The sequence below is a fragment of the Elephantulus edwardii genome, unplaced genomic scaffold, assembly GCF_000299155.1.
Source record: "Elephantulus edwardii isolate Elephantulus edwardi_28Jun2011 unplaced genomic scaffold, EleEdw1.0 scaffold00241, whole genome shotgun sequence".
In the NCBI taxonomy this organism is placed as follows: domain Eukaryota; kingdom Metazoa; phylum Chordata; class Mammalia; order Macroscelidea; family Macroscelididae; genus Elephantulus; species Elephantulus edwardii.
In genome coordinates this window covers 1777621-1796802 of record NW_006399991.1, presented here as the reverse complement: position 1 = coordinate 1796802, position 19182 = coordinate 1777621, and positions in this window count along the sequence as shown.

The window sequence follows — 19182 nt, the reverse complement described above, 5'->3', positions numbered from 1 at the left end:
AACACACACAAAAACACAAAAAGGTACCTCTGTCCACACACACACACACACACACACACACACACACACACAAAATCTGCATGTGTTGGTTGGTGGTCCCATCCCCTAAAGATCAAGCTACACATCAGTTCTACAATATAAGTACTTGTACTACCTTAATGATAAGGAAGCACTTAGTGAACTCCTTCAAGTTCCATTTGCTAATGATTAATACACTGTTTGGGCTGGCCAGTTTTTCATGCATGTAGCTTGACGACTGAGCAGTCAGGCATTTGTATTAAAAACAAACAAACAAGCAAAAAAACAAAAAAACAAAATTCAAAACCTGCTCAAATGGGGTCTAGTTCAATTTGTCTAGTATAAATTGCTGGTTCACCAAAAACAAAACACATTTGAAATTGGTTTGCCTCCTGATGATGTGGGCTGTGGACGAAGGATAGAGAGCCCAGTGAGAGGGAGCCCCACTGGTAGGACAGCCCTGGTACCCCGCCATGTGCTGCCCCAGGATGACTGTGACACACCCTGGTGGCATGCCTGCCTGCGTGTGCTGGCTTCGTGTGTGCATTGTGCTAGATTGAGATGGGGGTCAGGCTGCCACTGTCCACACAAAAAGTTTGTTTTTTTTAAAAGAAACCTTTTACCAAGAGAGCCTCTTTGGACTCTCTGTTTTAAAAACCTCTGATCTGTGACTTGGAGCTAGCAGAGTAGGCCTTCAGCACACCTATCACCATTGCTGTTCAAGAAATTTAACGATTTATGTCCATTCCAAGTGGTAAATGCTAGTTGTCTTTTTGGGGTTTTTTTGTATGTTGGTTGTTGGTTTTTTTCCAATAAAAGACCATTAACTTAAAAAAAATCCGCTTCAACGATTTAGATCCTCCCAGAAGAGCTGTGGGTGAGCATTAACATTACTGGTAAGTATATCTATTTTCTCCTGGACACAAGGGCCTACTAATTGGTCCTAAAAGCCTTCTGAGGTCCCAACTCTTCTCACTATTTCTTAGTTGTTGGAAGTGATGGAAAACTTCATAAGCAGTTCCTTACTTCACCTCTGCCTTGCATGTGGACTTCCGAGCTGTAAAACAATCCAGTGGTAGATGGAATTTGGTCCAGGACTTAAGAACAATAAATGACATAGTTGATCCTCTACATCTTTAACCTTTATACTATAATAGACAAAGTGCTAGTCAATAGGCCTTTTATTGTAAGAACTTCTGTCCCTCTGTAACTTGATTTGCGACATTGTTAGAACCTCTACTTGGAATATTATTGCTTTTTAATTTTTGACTCATGTACTTTTAACTTGTTAGTTAAATTTGTGTCTTCTAGGCTGCAACACTTCCATGATACATCTTCAAGGATATGAACATGCACGGCTAAGCACAACTGATAACAGTGCATCTAAATTCCAAAATCAATCTCCACAATAGTCTACGTGTTTCCTACTGCCAAAGGGACCCTTTAGAGTAGTGAGAGAAAATCTTCACCCTGAAACCCACAGCGTCCCTTTTCAGCAGGAATTAGCTAAGAGAATACGCCATCCCCTTTTCCTTATGAATCAATGTGAAGTCTCTCTCAGGGAGGAGTGATAGGGAATGGCAAAGGACACACTGACAAAGGAGATTAATCAGAACTGGCTTTGACAAGCTCTGTGGCAATGGGACAATTAAAACAGACTTTCAAGGGGGGGTAGAGAACAAACTGCGGGGGAGGGTAGAGAAAATAGTGCAACAATGAATGAATGGAAACCCAAAATCTCTGTAAATGTTCATTAAAATTTAATAAAAAAGAAAAAAGAATTCAACATTGTCCTTAGTTTGGAACTTAACCTTCTCTGCAAAACACTTCCCCATTATACTTTGTTTTTGTTTTCCATTCCCTGTAATTTTCCTTTGTTTACCTTCCTTGTGATTCTCAATAAATATGCAGAGAAGCATGACTTGGGGCCTTCAGTCCTGGGATCTGCTGGCCCCTGTCTTTACACCCTGTTCTGTCTCATTCCTGGTTGTTTGTCTCATTACTAATAATTATAATAATACTTTACCCTCAGTCTGCAACACAAGGGACGTTGCAGCACTGTGTAACATGTGAATAATTAGCCCCACCATGTCTGTGAACACAGCAGTATCTCACCCCATGCCCTGCCTGTATCTGACTCTGCTGCCAGTGCCCCGCTGCTGGAGTCTGAACTGTCATCTTCATGAAAGGAGACCACTTCACCTTCATCACTTGGATCAGCAAGAGGGTGGACACTGTTGGCAACCCAGCCCAGAACCCACTGTGCACAGTTGGAGCAATCTGTAAAACATGATGGTCTCTGTAAGAACCTACACTGCGATCCCAAAGGCACATGGTTCGAATCCATCAGCTGATCCATGGAAGAATGATGGACAATCTCTGTCTTTGATCCACTGCCTCTGAAAATCCACTGGAGGATCAGCTATGAGTTGGTTCTGATTCAACAGCACACAACAACAATGTGAGGAATAGAACATTGCTGTGTCCCTTTAGACAGGAGGCATCTTGCTGTCTTTAAAACTCGTTTGCATGCAATCCACAGTGTTAGCAATCAACAAATAAGGTTCATTAGTCTCCTCTGCTTAGTGAAAGACTTTACTCCTTCCTCTTCACAAGACTCAAGGATTAGACGAAGACATTACTTAAACAGTAGACACTCCAGCCATTTATCTCAGGCATTTACTGGAGTGCCTCTGTTTGTTCTGCAGAGACACTGTCCTAAGATGCAGGTCAGAACCCTCACCAGGAGCCTGATCAGTTGAGGAGGGAACATGACTGCAACTGGAACCTCAGCCAGACACTGCTGCTTAAAACTCCTTTCAAGGGACCCTCCTATTTTAACAACAATGGTCATAAGCAGTATTTGTCTTGAGTTAGTTTACTCAGCACTCCAAAATTTCCCAAATTATATAGCATGGTTGTTTGGGTTTGTGTTTTTTAATTTTTTCTTTTAAAAATATCATTGCTCCTGAGTGCTGCATAGTATTCCATCGTGTGACTGTAGCATACTTTCCAGATCCATTCAGTTGTAGTTGAACATTCAGGCTGTTTCCAAGTTCTTGCAATGGTGAATCCAAGGGAGTAAGGGATGGGAGCAAAGGGTTGAGGATGGGTAGACGTGAAACCACAGAGTGGCACAATTTGGTGGATGGTGGGAGGGGGTAAATGAAATGGGAAGGATCTAGTGGGGAAAAGACAGGGTAATGGTGGGCAAGCTCCAATAGTGATTCATTTTATAAAACATAATAAATAGTAATGATGGTATGAAACACAATGTGAATGAAGAGCACTTGTGAAACAAAATGTGTATGAACTTTGTAAGCAAACCAATATAAAAGAATATTTTAAATTAAAAACACACACACACACACACACACTCCAAAACAAAAGCTCCTTGTGGTTCTTGGGTGCCCCACTGGGTTACTGCTGCTCTGCCTTGTCTGGGGCTTGGATCACTGAGCCTGGATCTGCAGTGGTTAGCATGGGCTCAGCCTTGAATCTAGACAGGTACCAAAAGTTCTACATTCCTCTTTTCTGATCTAGGAGGCTGAAAGAATAGGTAGCCACCTCCCCTATCTCCCACATGTGAGACTAAGTACCCCAAAACTAGCCACTCTTCACACAATCCTACCAAATGGGTTCTGTTAGGGAGATTGAGAGCAGGGGAGGCTAAAACCTGTGAGGTTTACCACCAGAGTTGGACTCTAAGTCCCTGCCCTGGCACTCTGCTTCATGCATCTGCATGCCTGATAGACTGTGGCTGTGGTTCTGGGTGTATCCCTGCCTCTCCCCTCCAGGCTGGTCCATCTGCTCTAGGAAGCAGAGATAGTTTCTTCGCTCCTCATTGAGAGGTTTGGGAACATCTGGCCTCAGATGTTGGTGTCATGTCATTGTGGAAGCCTCAACAGCTATGGCAGCAGACCATATCTAACTGAGATGGAGCAGAGAGAGCCACTAGCCACTCCAAGGTCTTCGCAGACTCAGGTGGATGCATAGATAGGGCCCCCAGATGAGAGACCAAGCACGTCTGGTCTCATGCAGCTAGAACAATGACAGACGTGACCTACTCCTGATCTCATTCCCTGCATATTAGTGCCAGGCTCAAAGACAAGACAGGAGGCCAGTGAGAGGGTCAGGGAGTGGTTGGAGAGCATTAAGGGGAGTAGTCAGCTGTCAGGAAGATTTATGTACCACACAGAGTCTGAGAAGATCCCAGAGGAGGATCAGCCCAGACCTGCACTCAGGAGAGGCATGGTGAAAGGTGTGCTCTCTTGGTCCATCCCACCTTCATATGATCCTGCTTTGCAGACAAACCCCTGGACAGTGTGTCTGTTGTCTAAATAAGCGGCAGTCAGCGCCAGGACTTGCCCCCGATGCTGAGGGAACCAGTGGTGAAGACATGATGCGAGATGGATAGGTGTTGAGACTTATAGTGAGGAGGATTTTCCATAAGCAGAGGAGAGGTCTTCTTAAGAATCTAGAATTGTGGGTTGGGTGATGGGTTCCAGCCACCTGACTGTTCCTCTCTGCCTTCAACCCCTCTACCATAATGACTGGTCAACTTACAGTGTTGCTTCAAGGTGACTGTTCAACTTAGATCCCATCACATAAGCAAAGTTTCCCTTAAGTGACCTTTGCAGAAGTGATGGAGCTTAAGGTTGATTCACAGTTTTGTACAACCAGCAAGGAGAGGCCAGGATGTGGGAAGGAGAGAATGGAAGTGGAGAGGGAGTGCAGAGATCAGGAATGGGTTCCTTACAAGGCCCTGGATGCCAGAAGCTGGGTGCCAGCCCTATTCTGCACAGAGAGCTGCAGACCTGCCAGTACAGCCCCTGTGCCCAGCTCCTCTGAGGGTGCCCAAGAAAAGGACAGCAGAGAGTCTGATTAAGGTGCCCTTTGTGGGCCTGCTGACCTGCGACCCTGGGAGCTGGAGAAGCCCTGCTGGAGAGCTTCTCTCTTGGGAATACGTCATGAATTTCACAAAGCCATTTACTATGGGCTCTAAACATTCTTGGGTTCACATCTGTTCTTTGCACAGATGCTTCTATTTGCTGCTATTCAAAATCATGTCATAATGATGGGAACTCTGAGTGAGGTTTTAGAGTGACCACACGTCAGACCAGAGTGTAGCAACATCTGTTATGTTCGAGCCACGCTTTCCTCTCTCATTTTTCTCCTTCACCATGGAAACAGAGCTGCATCAGAAAAAGCTTGGGTTGTGTTGCTGCTAATAAGTCCTGAGCACTCTCCATCCTTGTGACCATCTTACCCTCCTCTCAGCACTGCTCTTGGGGTTTCATCTAGATCTTACAAAGGCCATGTAGTTCCTGGACCCATTTAATGCAAGAGAAAACACAACCTCAAAAGGAGAAGCAGACTCTCCTGAATGCCTGCATTCACATGAACGCAATGTGGTCTGCTCCTCCATCACCACTCTTGACCACACTAGTAAGAAAAGATTGTGCTAAGTGAGAGTAGTTAATGCTACTAGGTATACACTTAAGTCACAAGCACTCGTGGTAAAAAGCTGTGCTGCAATCCCAAAGGCATGCAGTTCGAATCCACCAGCTAGCTGCTCTGTAGAAGGATGGGTGATCACCCTTGTGATTTATTGCCTCTGAAAACCCACTGGAGGATCAGCTGTGAGTAGCTTCTGACTGCACAGCACACACCAATCATGTTCCCAAAAGAAGGCCTGGTAGTGTAGGATGTAACATGTCAGGCAGATAACCATAAGTTTGAAGGTTCAATTTCACCAGGTGTTCTTTGGAAGAATGATGGACAGACTCATAAAAAGATTTACAGCCTCAAAAACACAGTTGAGTTGGAATCGACCTGAGGACAGTGAGTCTAAAAGAGGCTCTGATAGTGCCGTAGGTAAGTACTTAGCTACTAACCAAAAGGTCATCAGTTCAGCCCCATCAAGTGCTCCGTAAGAGAAAAGTGAAGCTGTCCACTTCTGGAAGTGTATGCATCTTTGGAAATGCTGAAGGGCCATTTTACCTAGCCCTGTAGTGTGACTGTGACTACAAACCTACTTGGCCACATTTGGGTTGGTAGGTTTGGATTTTGGAATTTCCAGAGCTCCCAGTATGGCAACTTGCTATTCCATTGGCATCAGGCAAATGTGCGTCACCTTAAAGAAATTTTCAGAAGAGGTTGAGAACTCACTCATCTGGTAATCAGATGAAAAGTGGCTGCAAATATTTATCTGCTGTATCTTTGTTGTGGAGTCCTATAAGGGGAGGGGAGGGAAACAAAGAAGTTATATGCTGTTGAGTTGTGACCCTATGCACAATAACTCTGAACCCTGCCCAGCCTGAGCCAGTCTCACTGTCTCTGACACACTTGCCCCCATTTTCCCAATTACTATGTCAATCCGTTTCATCCAGGGTCTTCCTGTCCTGCACTGTCCCTCCATCCTTCCAAGCATTATGTCCGTAGTCCCTCCAGGCAATATGCTTAAAGTATGTGAAATGGAGCTTTAAAATCCTTGCCTCCAAGGAGCAACTTGATTTCACCCTCGACCAGGATCAGATCTGTTTGTTCTCTTGGCAGTATATGGAATATTCAAAACTCTTTTCTAGCACCATAACTCAAAGGCATGGATTTTTCTTCTATCATCCTTGGTATTTGGAGAGGTCTCTGATAGGAAATTTTCCTAATGTAATTAGTGTTTTGATGTCTGAAAGGTGCTACAGAGTGCTGATTGTAGAACTGAGCAGTTGTTAGATGCTGTCGAGTAGAGCAGGACCCACAGCAACCTTATAAACAACAGATCAAAACCCTGTCCTATCCTGTGCCATCTTCATACTTCCTGATACACTAAAGCCCATTGTGGTAGTCATTGTGTTGGTCTACCTGGTTGAGGATTTTCCATTCCTTCACTAACCCTGTCTGCTTTCCCAAGCATCAAGTCCTACTTCAAAAAAATAGTCCTTCCTAGCAACATGCATGAAGTATGTGAGGGAAAGCTTTATCATCTTTGCCTCCAAAGAGCACTCTGGCTGCACTTTCTCCATGACATATTTATTTGCTCTTTTGCAGCCCATGGGATGTTCAGTGTTCTTCTCTAACACCACAACTCAAAGGCATCAAATTTCCATCTGTTATCCTTGTTCATTATTCAGATGCATAGAAAATGATTGGAAAGACCATGGCCTAAATCAGATGCACCTTAGGCCTTAAATTGACATAATTACTCTGTAATAATTTGGAGAGGTCCCCAACTTCAGACTTTCCCAGTGCAATGCATCTCCTGATTTCCTGCCTGCTGATACCAAGGAAGTTAATTGTAGATCCAAGTAAGATGAAGTTATTGACAGTTTCAATCTCTTCTCCATCACTCATGATGTTGCCTATCAGTCCAGTTATAAGAATCTTTGTTTTCTTGACATTGAGATGCAATCCATACTGAAGGCTGCATTCCTTGATCTTTTGCAATAAGTGCCTCATGTTCTCCTCACCCTCAGCAAGCAAGGATGTGTCATCTGTATAACACGGGTTATTGATAAGTCTTTATCTGATCTTGATGCCACAGTCTTCATCATAGAGTCCAGATTCTCAAATAATTTGTGCAGCATACAGACTGAATAGGTATGAAAAGAATACAACCTTGTTGCACTCCCTTCTTAATTTTTAAATCATATCATTTTCCCTTGCTCTGATCACACAATGGCCTCTTTGTCTAGGTATAGGTTTCTTATGAGCACAATTAAGTACTCCCGGGTTCTCATTCTTGTCAATGTTAGCCATAACTTGTTATGGTTCACACAGTCAAATGCCTTTGCATCATCAATAAAGCACTAATAGGCATTCTTCTGGTATTCCTTACATTCAACCAGGATCCATCTGACATTAGCAATTATATCCCTGGTGCTATGGTCTCTTCTAAATCCTGCTTGAACTTCTGGCAGTTCCCTATCTATGTACTGTTCCAGCCATTTTTTAATGATCTTCAGCAGTATTTTGCTTGTAAAACTGAGCAGTAGCAACATTGAAAAAGTGAAATGATGTAATCAGTGTCACTAGATTGTACATGTGAGAAAGACTGAACTGGCAAACATTGTGACCTACATATTTTCATAATAATAGAAGAAAGAAAAAGCATATAGAACAAGAACAAAAAGAATAAAACAAAAAATTCAGTCCTACATTGTCAATTGAGATGAAGTCTAAACAAATGTCCTGAGAGGGAAAAGCCATTTTCTGATGTTGGCTAATATTCAAGCAAAGCATTTGAGCTGGCTCCCTTCTCCATAGTCAACTTCATAGCCATGATTGGGAGAATCCAGGGTTTAGAACACTGCCTACAACCTGGATCTGCTAGGCGGTGGCCAATTTTTGTTTTCAATCACAAATTAAGCTCATCTTATTGATGGTGGAGGACTCACACTCTAGTCAAGTGGTCCTTGTCCTGTGGACACCAGCCAAGACTCTGGTAACCCACCCAATCTCTAATTTTTCCAAATCAAAATGCTAGATTCAGAACTAAAATATCTGCATTTTTGCATTATTACTGGAGTAAAATAATAAAAACATGAAACAACTGCCAACAGCAGAAGACACAGATGTGGACAAAGGTAAGCCCAGCCTATCCCCAGGGTGCAGGAAGGGATGGGGTACAAGGTATTGAACACACAGTCCTGAGGGGAAGCCCCTTTCTTGTTTCAAGTGACCTTGAGGAGCCCTCTTGCACATGTGACTTGAAAGCTAGACCCCTTGACCACCCCTGGTGCCCTTCATCTTTGCTGTACAGGAGAGGGTGCCTACTATGACTGACGGAGCCTAACACACATCCATTCTGGGGCTGATGAGGACTGGGAGGGGAGGCTGGTGGCCCCTGGCTCAGAAGGAAAAAGGGCATGAGAGTCATTCCTCTAAGAAGTCTAGCTGCCTAGCACCTCTTCTGTTAACACCTGACTGCTAACTCTTTTGGTGACCATGGGTCAGACATGAAATCTCTCCAAATGCTCGTTTGGCGACTTCCTGCATGACACAGGAGAACTGCCCCATGCCATGTTGTTGAAAGCAGTCATCACAGAAACAGATGGCCAGGCCTTTTCAGGTGCTGCTTCTGGGCGGGTCTGAATCCCTAATCTTTAGGCTAGTAGCTAATCTTAAACCACTTGTACAGTCAGCACTCCTTTGCACGTGTACCCCTGACAAATGGGAGACGGGCTGGTTGCTCGCCTCTTCTATTTCTACTCTGATATGCTCTGTTCCACAGACCCCAGTGCCTGCCTCAGCAGCCTTGTGACACGCCACCCAGAGGCCTGAGTGGAAAGCTCACTTCCCCCCACCACTACCACATTGGGTGCAGTACTCAATTCTCTGATGGGTAATGAGTAGAAACCAACTAATAGCTCACCACCCAGCAGATTTTCAGAGACAGTAAATCAATGTAAAGAATGCAGAAGAATGTCTATTTGTGTTTTATTGACGATGCAGAGGCAGTTGACTGTGTGAATCATAAGCTGTGGCTGACATTGAGAAGAATGGGAGTTCCAGAGCACTTAACTGTTCTCATGTGGAACCTATACCTAGACCAAGAGGTTGTTGTGCAAACAGCAAGGGAACCCTTGTTGTGTATCACAGAGTCAGAACCAACCCATAGCTGGACTTCCGGCAGGTTTTCAGAGGCAGTTAGTTGCACAGGAAAAGATTGTCCATTCTTCTGCTAAGAAGCCAGCTGGTGTATTCGAACTGTGTGCCTTCAGAATTGCAGTGCAGCTTCTTACCACTAAGCCACTAGAGTTCCCTAGAGGATTCAAACAGTTTGCCTTTGGGGTTGGCAGTGCAACTCCTTTCCACAAGGCCACCAGAGCAATAGCTGTTTGGTGCAATAAGATCTGTTTTAAATGTTTTCCTCTGTGGCTCTTCATCAGCTTCAAATGAATCATGATGTCTAGAGGGTAAAGGAACTGATTCCACTCTCTGATTAGAAGGAATGCTCTTGGCCTAATGCCTCACTCATTTTGAAATACTGACTTTAAAGGGGGAAATCACTCAAGCCCAGTTGTTACTTCCTGTGCTTAATTAAGTGACTCTGCAGGTGACTCAACCCTTTCATTTTTCAGAATGACATCAGACTTATTTTCCATTTTAATAGTCTGCTTACCTAATTGGTTTTTTTAAAAGCCAATTTCGCTTTCCAGCACCCCCCCCCCTCCCCCCCCAATCTGAATTCTGCCCTTCCTCAAGGAAATGCTCCCTCCCACATTGGCTAACTGCCAACTGTCACAAAGTTTTAAATCCTCAAGGCCTCAGCTCAGAATGAGGAGAACTGAGGTGTAATTCTTGTTTATTAACTACCTAAGTGGTTTCAGATGCATAGCAGGTGTTTGAAAAGACTATGGCTTGAATCAGGCATGCTTTGGTCTTTGAACTGATATTGCTCTTCAGAACCCTGGAGATGTCCCTGACACCAGACTTTCCCACCGCAATGCAGCGCCTGATCTCCTGACTGCTGGTATTGGGCTAGGATGGTGAAGCTTTGTCTCACGTTCTTTGGACATGTTGCTAGAAGAAGCTATTCCTTAGAAAGGGACATCATGCTTGGAAAGGTGGAGGAGAGGAAGATCCTCCATGAGATGGATTGACAGTGATTGCAGCACTGAACTCAAGTAGGCCAGAGACAATGAGAATGGTGCAGGATAGGACAGGGTTCAAGTCTGCTGTTCATAGGGTCACTATGTGTAGTTCTCCACTTGAGGGCACCTAACAACAACAAGGGGTTTCAGAAAGTGCTGGAGTTTTTAACATAATTAACATTTCAGAATTCTTCATCCTGTGTCTTAATCACCATGTGAAAGCCCTATCTCTGTCTGAGCTGTCCTTGGCTAAAGAACTCTCATCCTGTTGTAACATTCACTGTGGTTGTCACAAAGCTATTTCAGACCCACACACTTATTTCAAGTGTATTCTGCATTCTTCTGAGTCCCTGGGTGGTGCAAAATAGTTGGAATACTCACTGCAAACTCAGGATTACATAAGGATTGAGCCTACCCTTCCTGCAGACTGAACCACCATGAAGCATAAATCTGCTCTGACACACAAGGATTTCACTCACCCTCACCATAACTGATTTAAAAGGTCAGAATTTCTCAGGTGGCTGCTGTACAGGGTTCATTAACATGGAAGTAAATCATCATTACTGTTTGTCAAATTATGTTGTTTAGGGAGAGAAATGAAACTTGTTAGGTTCTGTTTGCTTGCCCGGATTTCCCAGGGTCAGATACCTAAAAGATGACTAGCAACACTCCTCAGAGTCTGCTACAGACACATGGACTCCAGCTAAGTGAGGAAAGAAAGGTTTATCAAGCACAGCACACTGTTAAAGAAGTAGAGAGTGAAGCATTTGATGAGTGAGAAAGACCTTGTTCAAGGGGCAGAGGAAAGTTTATAAGGCAAGAGAAAAACACTCTCAAAAGTTGAAAAAAATGCCAACCCTCTTTGATTTTCATCTGTAAGCTCACTCCTTCCCACCTGCTTGAATGCTTGCCCTCAGTGCAGTGATGGCCTCTTGACTGCAACCTCACCTGAGGCTCCTGTCGGATAGTTCCTGTCAGACAGCTGACCCTCTAGTTCTGTTTCCTGCTTCTCCTCATGTTCTCTTTGTTTTCTCTGATCGTAACAAGAATTGCTTATCATAATATAAAACAGGCTGTATTACATATATAATAAAGGGTTTTTTTAAGAACCAGTTGCCAATGTTTAGCATGGTTTGTGACAGCTGTTTGTTTTTGTTCTTGGATTGTTGTTACTGTTTTGGCTTTATTTTGCTGAGTGCATCCCATTTTCTGTTCACTAGGAGGTTTCTCCTTTATTGAGTCTTTGTGCCCAATTACAATTTCCCCAAAGTCCCCATGTGGTGTGACCCAGGAGAGTTATCATGCTTTTGCTGGACTAAGCTGTGAAATACCAGCACACTCTTTGGTGGAGGTCCACACAGGCCTATTGACAGGGGCCCACTGAGACTCAGGTTTGTCTCCCAAAGAGAAGGTGCCTGGATGTGAGGAAGCCTCTACCTGCTCTCCTTTGCAGATAGGTTCAGCTGGAGAACTGTACAACTTTCCAGGATTGGGACCACTACAGAACTCCAGTGATACTTTTAAAAATAAAAAGCCAAGAGTAATGAAAGATAATATGCATGCAGTTGTCAGATTCTGAGACACCAGCTTCAATACATTGTGTCCTCAGGATCATGCACGCAGTAGGCCAGTAGGCATTCATTACATGTTCATCTTATTCCTTCTTCAATATTCGCATTGTGAAGAAATTTATGTGTCTGCATCCCTGGAAGGATCCACATATTAGTGGTTCTTTTCCCCAGTGAACGTGCCCTTTGTGTGCTATCTGCTTTGTAACTTGGTGGAGCATTGGGAACTGTTCCATTCTATTGTGCACTGAGTTGCTGTGAGTTAGAACCAACTCAGTGATGCCTGACAACAATATCTTCTTGCTGAGAAGGTTTCTCTAAGTTAGTATCTCATTTGAAGAAATGATATACCATATAGAAGCATGCCATGGGCTGTCTTTTCAAAAAGTTTGTTTCTAGGACATTGTTGTTAACTGAAGAACTTTGTTATGGTTCCGAAAATATGCAGTGATTTGATAGGCCATGAGTCTCATATTTATGTAACTATCCTCCTATTTTTTTAATCTGATGAAATTAGCTAATATAGTGTTAATAACCTCTATAATGTTAATGAGGCAGGACTAGAGATTATTAAGTTGTGAGGCAGGATATAATCTAGAGTATTAGGCTGTATTTTGAGTTAATCTTTTTTTGATACATGCTATTGTTGTTGTTGGGTCTTGGGACACTCTCCTTGCCAGAAGGAAGGAGCATGGTGGTGTGAGAGCAGGAATCGTGGCAAGCTTTTGGAGTCGACTGCTTTTCCGGGAATGTGTTTGATGTGCAGGTTTGCTCTGTCCCCGAATGAGGCTAGCCAGCCTGGGCCTAGGGTTTGAACCAGGAGGCGGCCTTAAGCCCATAGGGCCCTCAGGCCTGCGGCCCTCGGGCTGGTTCAAATTGTCTTCCTGTCAAACATTCTTCTAGGCAGTATAGCACTGGTCTGTGCATTGCTGTACAGAGGTAACTCCTGGTTGCTGTGATGCTGAAGACTGTGACAGTGATGTGCCAATCGTGGTAATGAGTACCCATGGTGGACAGTGTTGGCTGGAGCTTCCCGACTAAATCAAGCCTGGAAGCAGGAGCGGCATCCACTTCTGAAATGGCTTGCCTCTGGAAACTCTATGTACGAACAGTGCTCAGGCTATTCATTCATAGGGTCGCTATGAGTCATCTACAACTCGACGGCATTGAACAACAACATTGTTGTTCTTCAGTGCCTTCGAGTCAGCTATGACTCAAATATATGAATGAATAGGTCAGAACTTTGCCTCTCCTTTGCCAGCTTCATGATCTCTGCCCATTGTGGCAGTCACTGTGTCAATCTATCTTGTGGAGTGTGTCCTCTCTTTCTCTGACTGTGCACTTTTCCCAGCATGATGTCTACTTCTAAAGACTGACCCTGCCTGACAACACACTCAAAGTGTGTGAGGTGAAGTTTCACCATCCTTGCCTCTAAGGAGCACCCTGATTGTACTTCCTCCATGACAAACTCATTTGTTCTATGTCAGTCTTCCTCATTCATCCAACTGTCAGACATATAGGAAGCAATTTCAAATACCATGGCTTAAATAAGGTGAAGCTAGCCTTTCAATTGACATCCTTGTTTTTTAAGGAATTTGGGGAGGTCCTGGATAACAGATTTCCCCAATGAAACATATCTTTCGTTAATTTGACCAGGGATATTGATTGTAGATCCAAGTGAAATGAAATAATTGAAATTTCAATCTTTTCACCATTTATCATGATTTGCATACTGTGTTGAAGATTTTTGTTTGCTTAATGTTCTGCTGTAATTCATTTTGAAGGCTGTATTCTTTATTCTTCTTCAGTAAATTCTTCAAATACTCATTGCTTTCTGTAAGAAAGGTTGTCATCTTCAAACTGTAGGTTATTGATAAGCCTTCTTTCAACCATGATGCCATCTTTTTCTTCATATAGACCCACTTCTTTATTTGCTCATCATACATAGTGAATTAGGTGGACTGAAAAGTGGTACTAGCCATCCACTTCTGAACCCTTATAAGTAATAGAAGAACATTGTTAGATATAGTTCAGGAAGATGAGCCACTCAGAAGTTAGAAGACACAAAAAAATGAGGAGAAACAACTGTAAACATCCATTAACAATTGGAAACAGAATGTAAGAAGTAGAAATCTAAGAAAATCAGAAGTTGTAAAAATAGAATGAATAATAGTTGGCATCCTAAGCATTAGTGAACTAAGATGGACTGGTATTAACCATTTTAAATCATACAATCACATCATATATTATGCTGAGAATGAGTAATTGAGAAAGAATGGTGTTGTGTTCATAAGATCTATCCTGAAGTACAATATGAATGGTAAAATATTATCAAGGAAGATCTGTTAATACAACTTTATTCCAATATGCACAAGCCACTAACACCAAAGATGAAGAAATTAGGAATTCTACCAACTTTGCCCTCTGAATTGATTGAATATGCAATTAAGATGCGATAATAATATTAATTATTGGATTGCAAAAGGTGAAAACAAAGAAGAAGCATTAGTAGTTGGAAAATATGGACTTAGTAACAGAAATGAGGTTGGAGATTGTGTGATAGAATTTTGTATACTCAATTATTTACTCAATACAAATACCTTAAAAAAATAATCTACACCACATAAATGGTTACTGTATACACAGACCTCACCTGATGAACTAAACAGAAACCAGACTGACTGTTAAGTCATTGTTGTTGTTGTTGTTACACACTGTTGAGCTGAAACTGACTCATAGCTGACCCTCCAGTGGGTTTTCAGAGGCAGTAAATCATACAGGAGGAGACTGACCATCTTTCTCCATTGGAGAAGTCAGTAGATTCCAACCACATGCCTTTGGCACAGCAGTGCAAATCAGATTTAACTATATTTGTGGAAAGAGTCAATAGAGAAACTCAGTATTAGCACTCAAAACAACACCAGGGGCTTACTATGGAACAGATAATCAATAACTCAGGTTTAAGTTCTAATTGGAGCTGAAGAAAATGAGAGCAAGTCCATGAGAGTCAAAACATGACCTTGAGTTCAACGCAACAGGTTTTTGTATTTTGGTTTTTTTTCTTTTTAATGTAAAGACATTTTTTATTTTCTACTAGTTTAGCTGCAAAGTTCATATACATTGTTTTCCACACCAGATCTTTCTTATTTCCCTTACTTGCCTCTCCCTCTACCCATCAAATTGTGTGACCCTATGATTACACGTGCCACCCATCCTTACCCCTCAGCTCCCACCACCATCCCTCTCTTGGTTCTTCACACATCTTCTACATGTTTATACAGTATTTGTCCTTACGAGACTGAGTTAGTTCACTTAGCATAATGTCAACTGAATTTCTTTTTTTCTTTTTTTATCTTCAGAATCATCTTTATTATTTACTGAATACAGGAACATGGAAATTAACAACACAATTCACAAATAGATGTCAACTGCCACAAATGTAATGAATGACTCATTTTACTTTCATAGCAAATTATGCTATTGCATCACATTACATTACAATAGAATCTATTAGATGACCTTCTCTGTAAAAAAAAGAAAACACTGAACATCTGTTCCTATCATTGTTTAATGATGTGTGCCAAACTTAATACAACTTCCACTTGACACTCCATTACTTATTCTTTTGGGTTTTTTTTATTTGTGGGCTTTTGTTTTGTTTTGTTTTTATTTTTGTTTTATTCCTGTCTTCATAGTGAATAAATTAAACAAATTAGCAGAAATAACAAGGACCTCATACTGCCAGGAAGGAAGTTCCAGAATCAAAGGCTTATCAGTCCCTGCACTTCTAGACCTGAGAAGAGATTGATTATAAGGACTTTGTCAGAACCAACACAGAGAGAAAACCTTCCCCCAGAGCTTGTGTCCTGAATCCAGATCTCCATCTCCCTTAGTTTTAAAAGAGTAAATGTGTCTGTTAAGACCGCCCACTTGTGGGACTTCTGTTAAAGCAGCACTAGATAACAAAGACAAACTTCAACCCTGACCAAGAGCTGTACCAAGCCTGAGCTGGTGGAGTGGGGACCAAGAAGCCTGGGCTCAGTCTCCACATCCAGTTGCTAAAAATCACCTGGAGAAGCACGCTCGTGCACACACACACACACACACACACATACACACACACTGCAGTGCGATGTGTGAGAGAGGCAGAGCCTAGTCATCCATGAGGCTGAGTTGTCCCTTTGGCATCAAAATGAGTCTCTGAATTTGCTTGAGATAACTTTTTACCTTCTGTCTGCAAGTTTCTGCTTCCACTAGATTCCTTCTGCCTGGAGATGGTCTTGCCAGTCTCCCAGTGTTCTGTGTTTTACACCACATTAAACCTGGAGATGAAGCCAAATCACTCCATTTCCTCAACAATCTCAGTCTTAAGAGACAGTATTGTGTGTAAGAGCCTTTATCAAATGATAGTTACAGATGGGGATACTTGGTTCAACAGGATTTACGGAAGGAATGAATGAAAGGATTTCAAACTGAACATCATATCAGGCACATCTTCAAAGGCCTTCAGTACCTCACCCACTCAGGCAGTGAGCACTTCACCATTGTTTTCCACATGTATCCCTCATGAAAATCTTGGTTCTTTTCTCAGCTCATGGCCCGCACTTTCCCAGCTCAGCCTACCCCAGGGAACAAAAGCAAAAACCTGTGAGTCCCTTATATCCACTCTTCTCCTCCCAAATGCTGCTGTGGGTGCAGTGAGTTGTGTGTTCCATCATCCCTGGTCCCTTCTCTGCTTTCAGAAGTGATGAAGATGTAGATATGGTGGTATAGGAAGATGGTGGCACACATCTTGGGTACATGGCTACCCCGGTTCTGGCTCCTTGGGTCTCATCACCAGAGTTTCTCTGCTGGACCGGATGTTCTGGCAGAATGGACTGCTGATAACAGGTAGTAAGACAGAACAGTCAAGGCCTTCTGGCTGGAATGTCTTCCTGTGGGTCTTTGCTTGCTTCTATTCTGCTTGGTGTAGACGATTTGTAGCTACAACAGACTGCCTGCTGTACATTGTGGTCCCTGCCAGCAAGGCCTGTCACATGGGCTGAGGCCCTGTCTTCCACCTTCATCACTCAGGGGCCGCAGAATTTATTTTTGCAGCCCACTTTCCTTGACTTACTTGACTCCCTTTTAGGATCGAGACCTTCAAGCTCTGACACCAGGCCCTGCATGTCATTCTTCCATCTGGACCTCTCAGCTACTTCTTCCTCTGTCAGCACACTCTTCACAGCTTTCTCCAAAGACTCCTCCTGTGTTCACTTCCTCCCTCTCACCTCTGAGAACTCTCTAAGAGGGCGATTGGAGTCTTCTCTGAAAACAGGTTGACAGGCTTCTTGTAACATTGTTCACATTTCCACTAGACACTTGATCAACAGCTGCCAGGGCTCCTGGGTGCCCAAAATACTCAATGGGCCTTTGGACTTGAACCTACTGTTAACCTCCCTTCCCTTGAATGCTTTCCTTTTGAAAACATTTGTCTAACGGATATTGAACCCAAGTTAATGTTTGGGCTATGGAAGGGGAGCACATAAATATTGGTTTATCACAGCACATGCTTAGTTTGGCAGCTGTGTAGGGACTTTCTAACTGGAATAGTTCTCCAGGGTGTCTGCAGATGTATAAAGAGGTTTTGAACTCAGTGTGCGTGCGAGAAAGACTGTTGGTTCAAGCTTTACCAGGGCAGCCTAACGTGTTTCTTCCACACAAGAAACACAACAATAGTGGGAATGTTAGATGACTCTGGGTTCTACCACTGCTACTTGAGCTGTGTGGTCTTGGGCTAGTTGGTTAGCCTATTTGAGTCTCGGTTTCCTCAAGTAAGGATCACTGAATGAGAAAATCAAGGTAATCTACCTGCTCGGGGCCTGGCTAGCCTTCAGCAGACACTGGCTGCACACACTCACAGCATAGGCACAGCTACGTGGGGACTTTCAGGATTGATTTTGCAATCTCTCTAGGTTTATGCTATATACCAGATACTGTGCTAGAAGCTAAATCTACATCCAAGAACAAAACATAGTGTGCTTTTTGCCCTTCTGGAGCATCTGGTTTACTCCAGCAGACAGACGCTTAGCAAATAAGGAGAATAAATTTCAGCACAGTGTGGAAAGGATGCCAAGGTCAGGGTAGCATTCTCTGCGAAGGTGGCATGTAAGGATGGTCTTTTCCATTACTTGCTGTGTATCTGAGAGCCGGACAATTAATAAGTATGACTGGAGAACAATTGATGCTTTTGAGCTATGGCATTGGAGAAAAGCACTGAATGTCCTATCGACTGCCCCCCAAATGAACAGATTTGTCTTGATAAAAGTGCAATCAGAGTGTTTCTACAAGGCAAGAATGAGAAGGCTTTGGCTCACCTGCTCTGGGCATATTGCTAGGAGAGGCCTTTCTTTGGAAAGGTGGAGGTCAACGAAAGAGAGGAAGACCCTCAACAAAGTGGACCATCACAGTGACTCAAGTGTGTCAGAGACGATGAGGACGGTACAGCACAGGAAAGGATTCAAGTCTGTTGTCCATAGGGTTTCCGAGTGATACACAATTTGACAACACCTAACTACAACAACAGCACTGGGTATGTGGAGAAGTGATAAGGGTATCTCAGGCAAGGGAAAAGCTCCTGCAAAGCTTCTGAAGAAGCTAGTATGGCTGGGGCAGAAGGGGAAGGGAAGGAAAGTGAAAATCACATCCCAAGAGACCCCTGAAGAGCTTCAGAGTTCATAGTTCATAGCACAGACTATGATCTTATAAAGGACTCAGATCTCTGTATTGAATGGGAGGAGGAACAGTGAGTTGGTGGGCGGATGGGACATAATTACAGGAGTCAAGGACATATGATACATAACTGTGAGAAGTGGAGATGACTGTGTCCCCAGCATGTGCTCTTTCTTGTGCACTGAGAAAAACTAGGGACCCATATTTAGATTCTGGCTTTTCTTTTAATTTTAACATGGAGAGAAGCTTTCCCTTTGAACATCATCAAGTACGTCAATCTTTAGTTCCTTTGT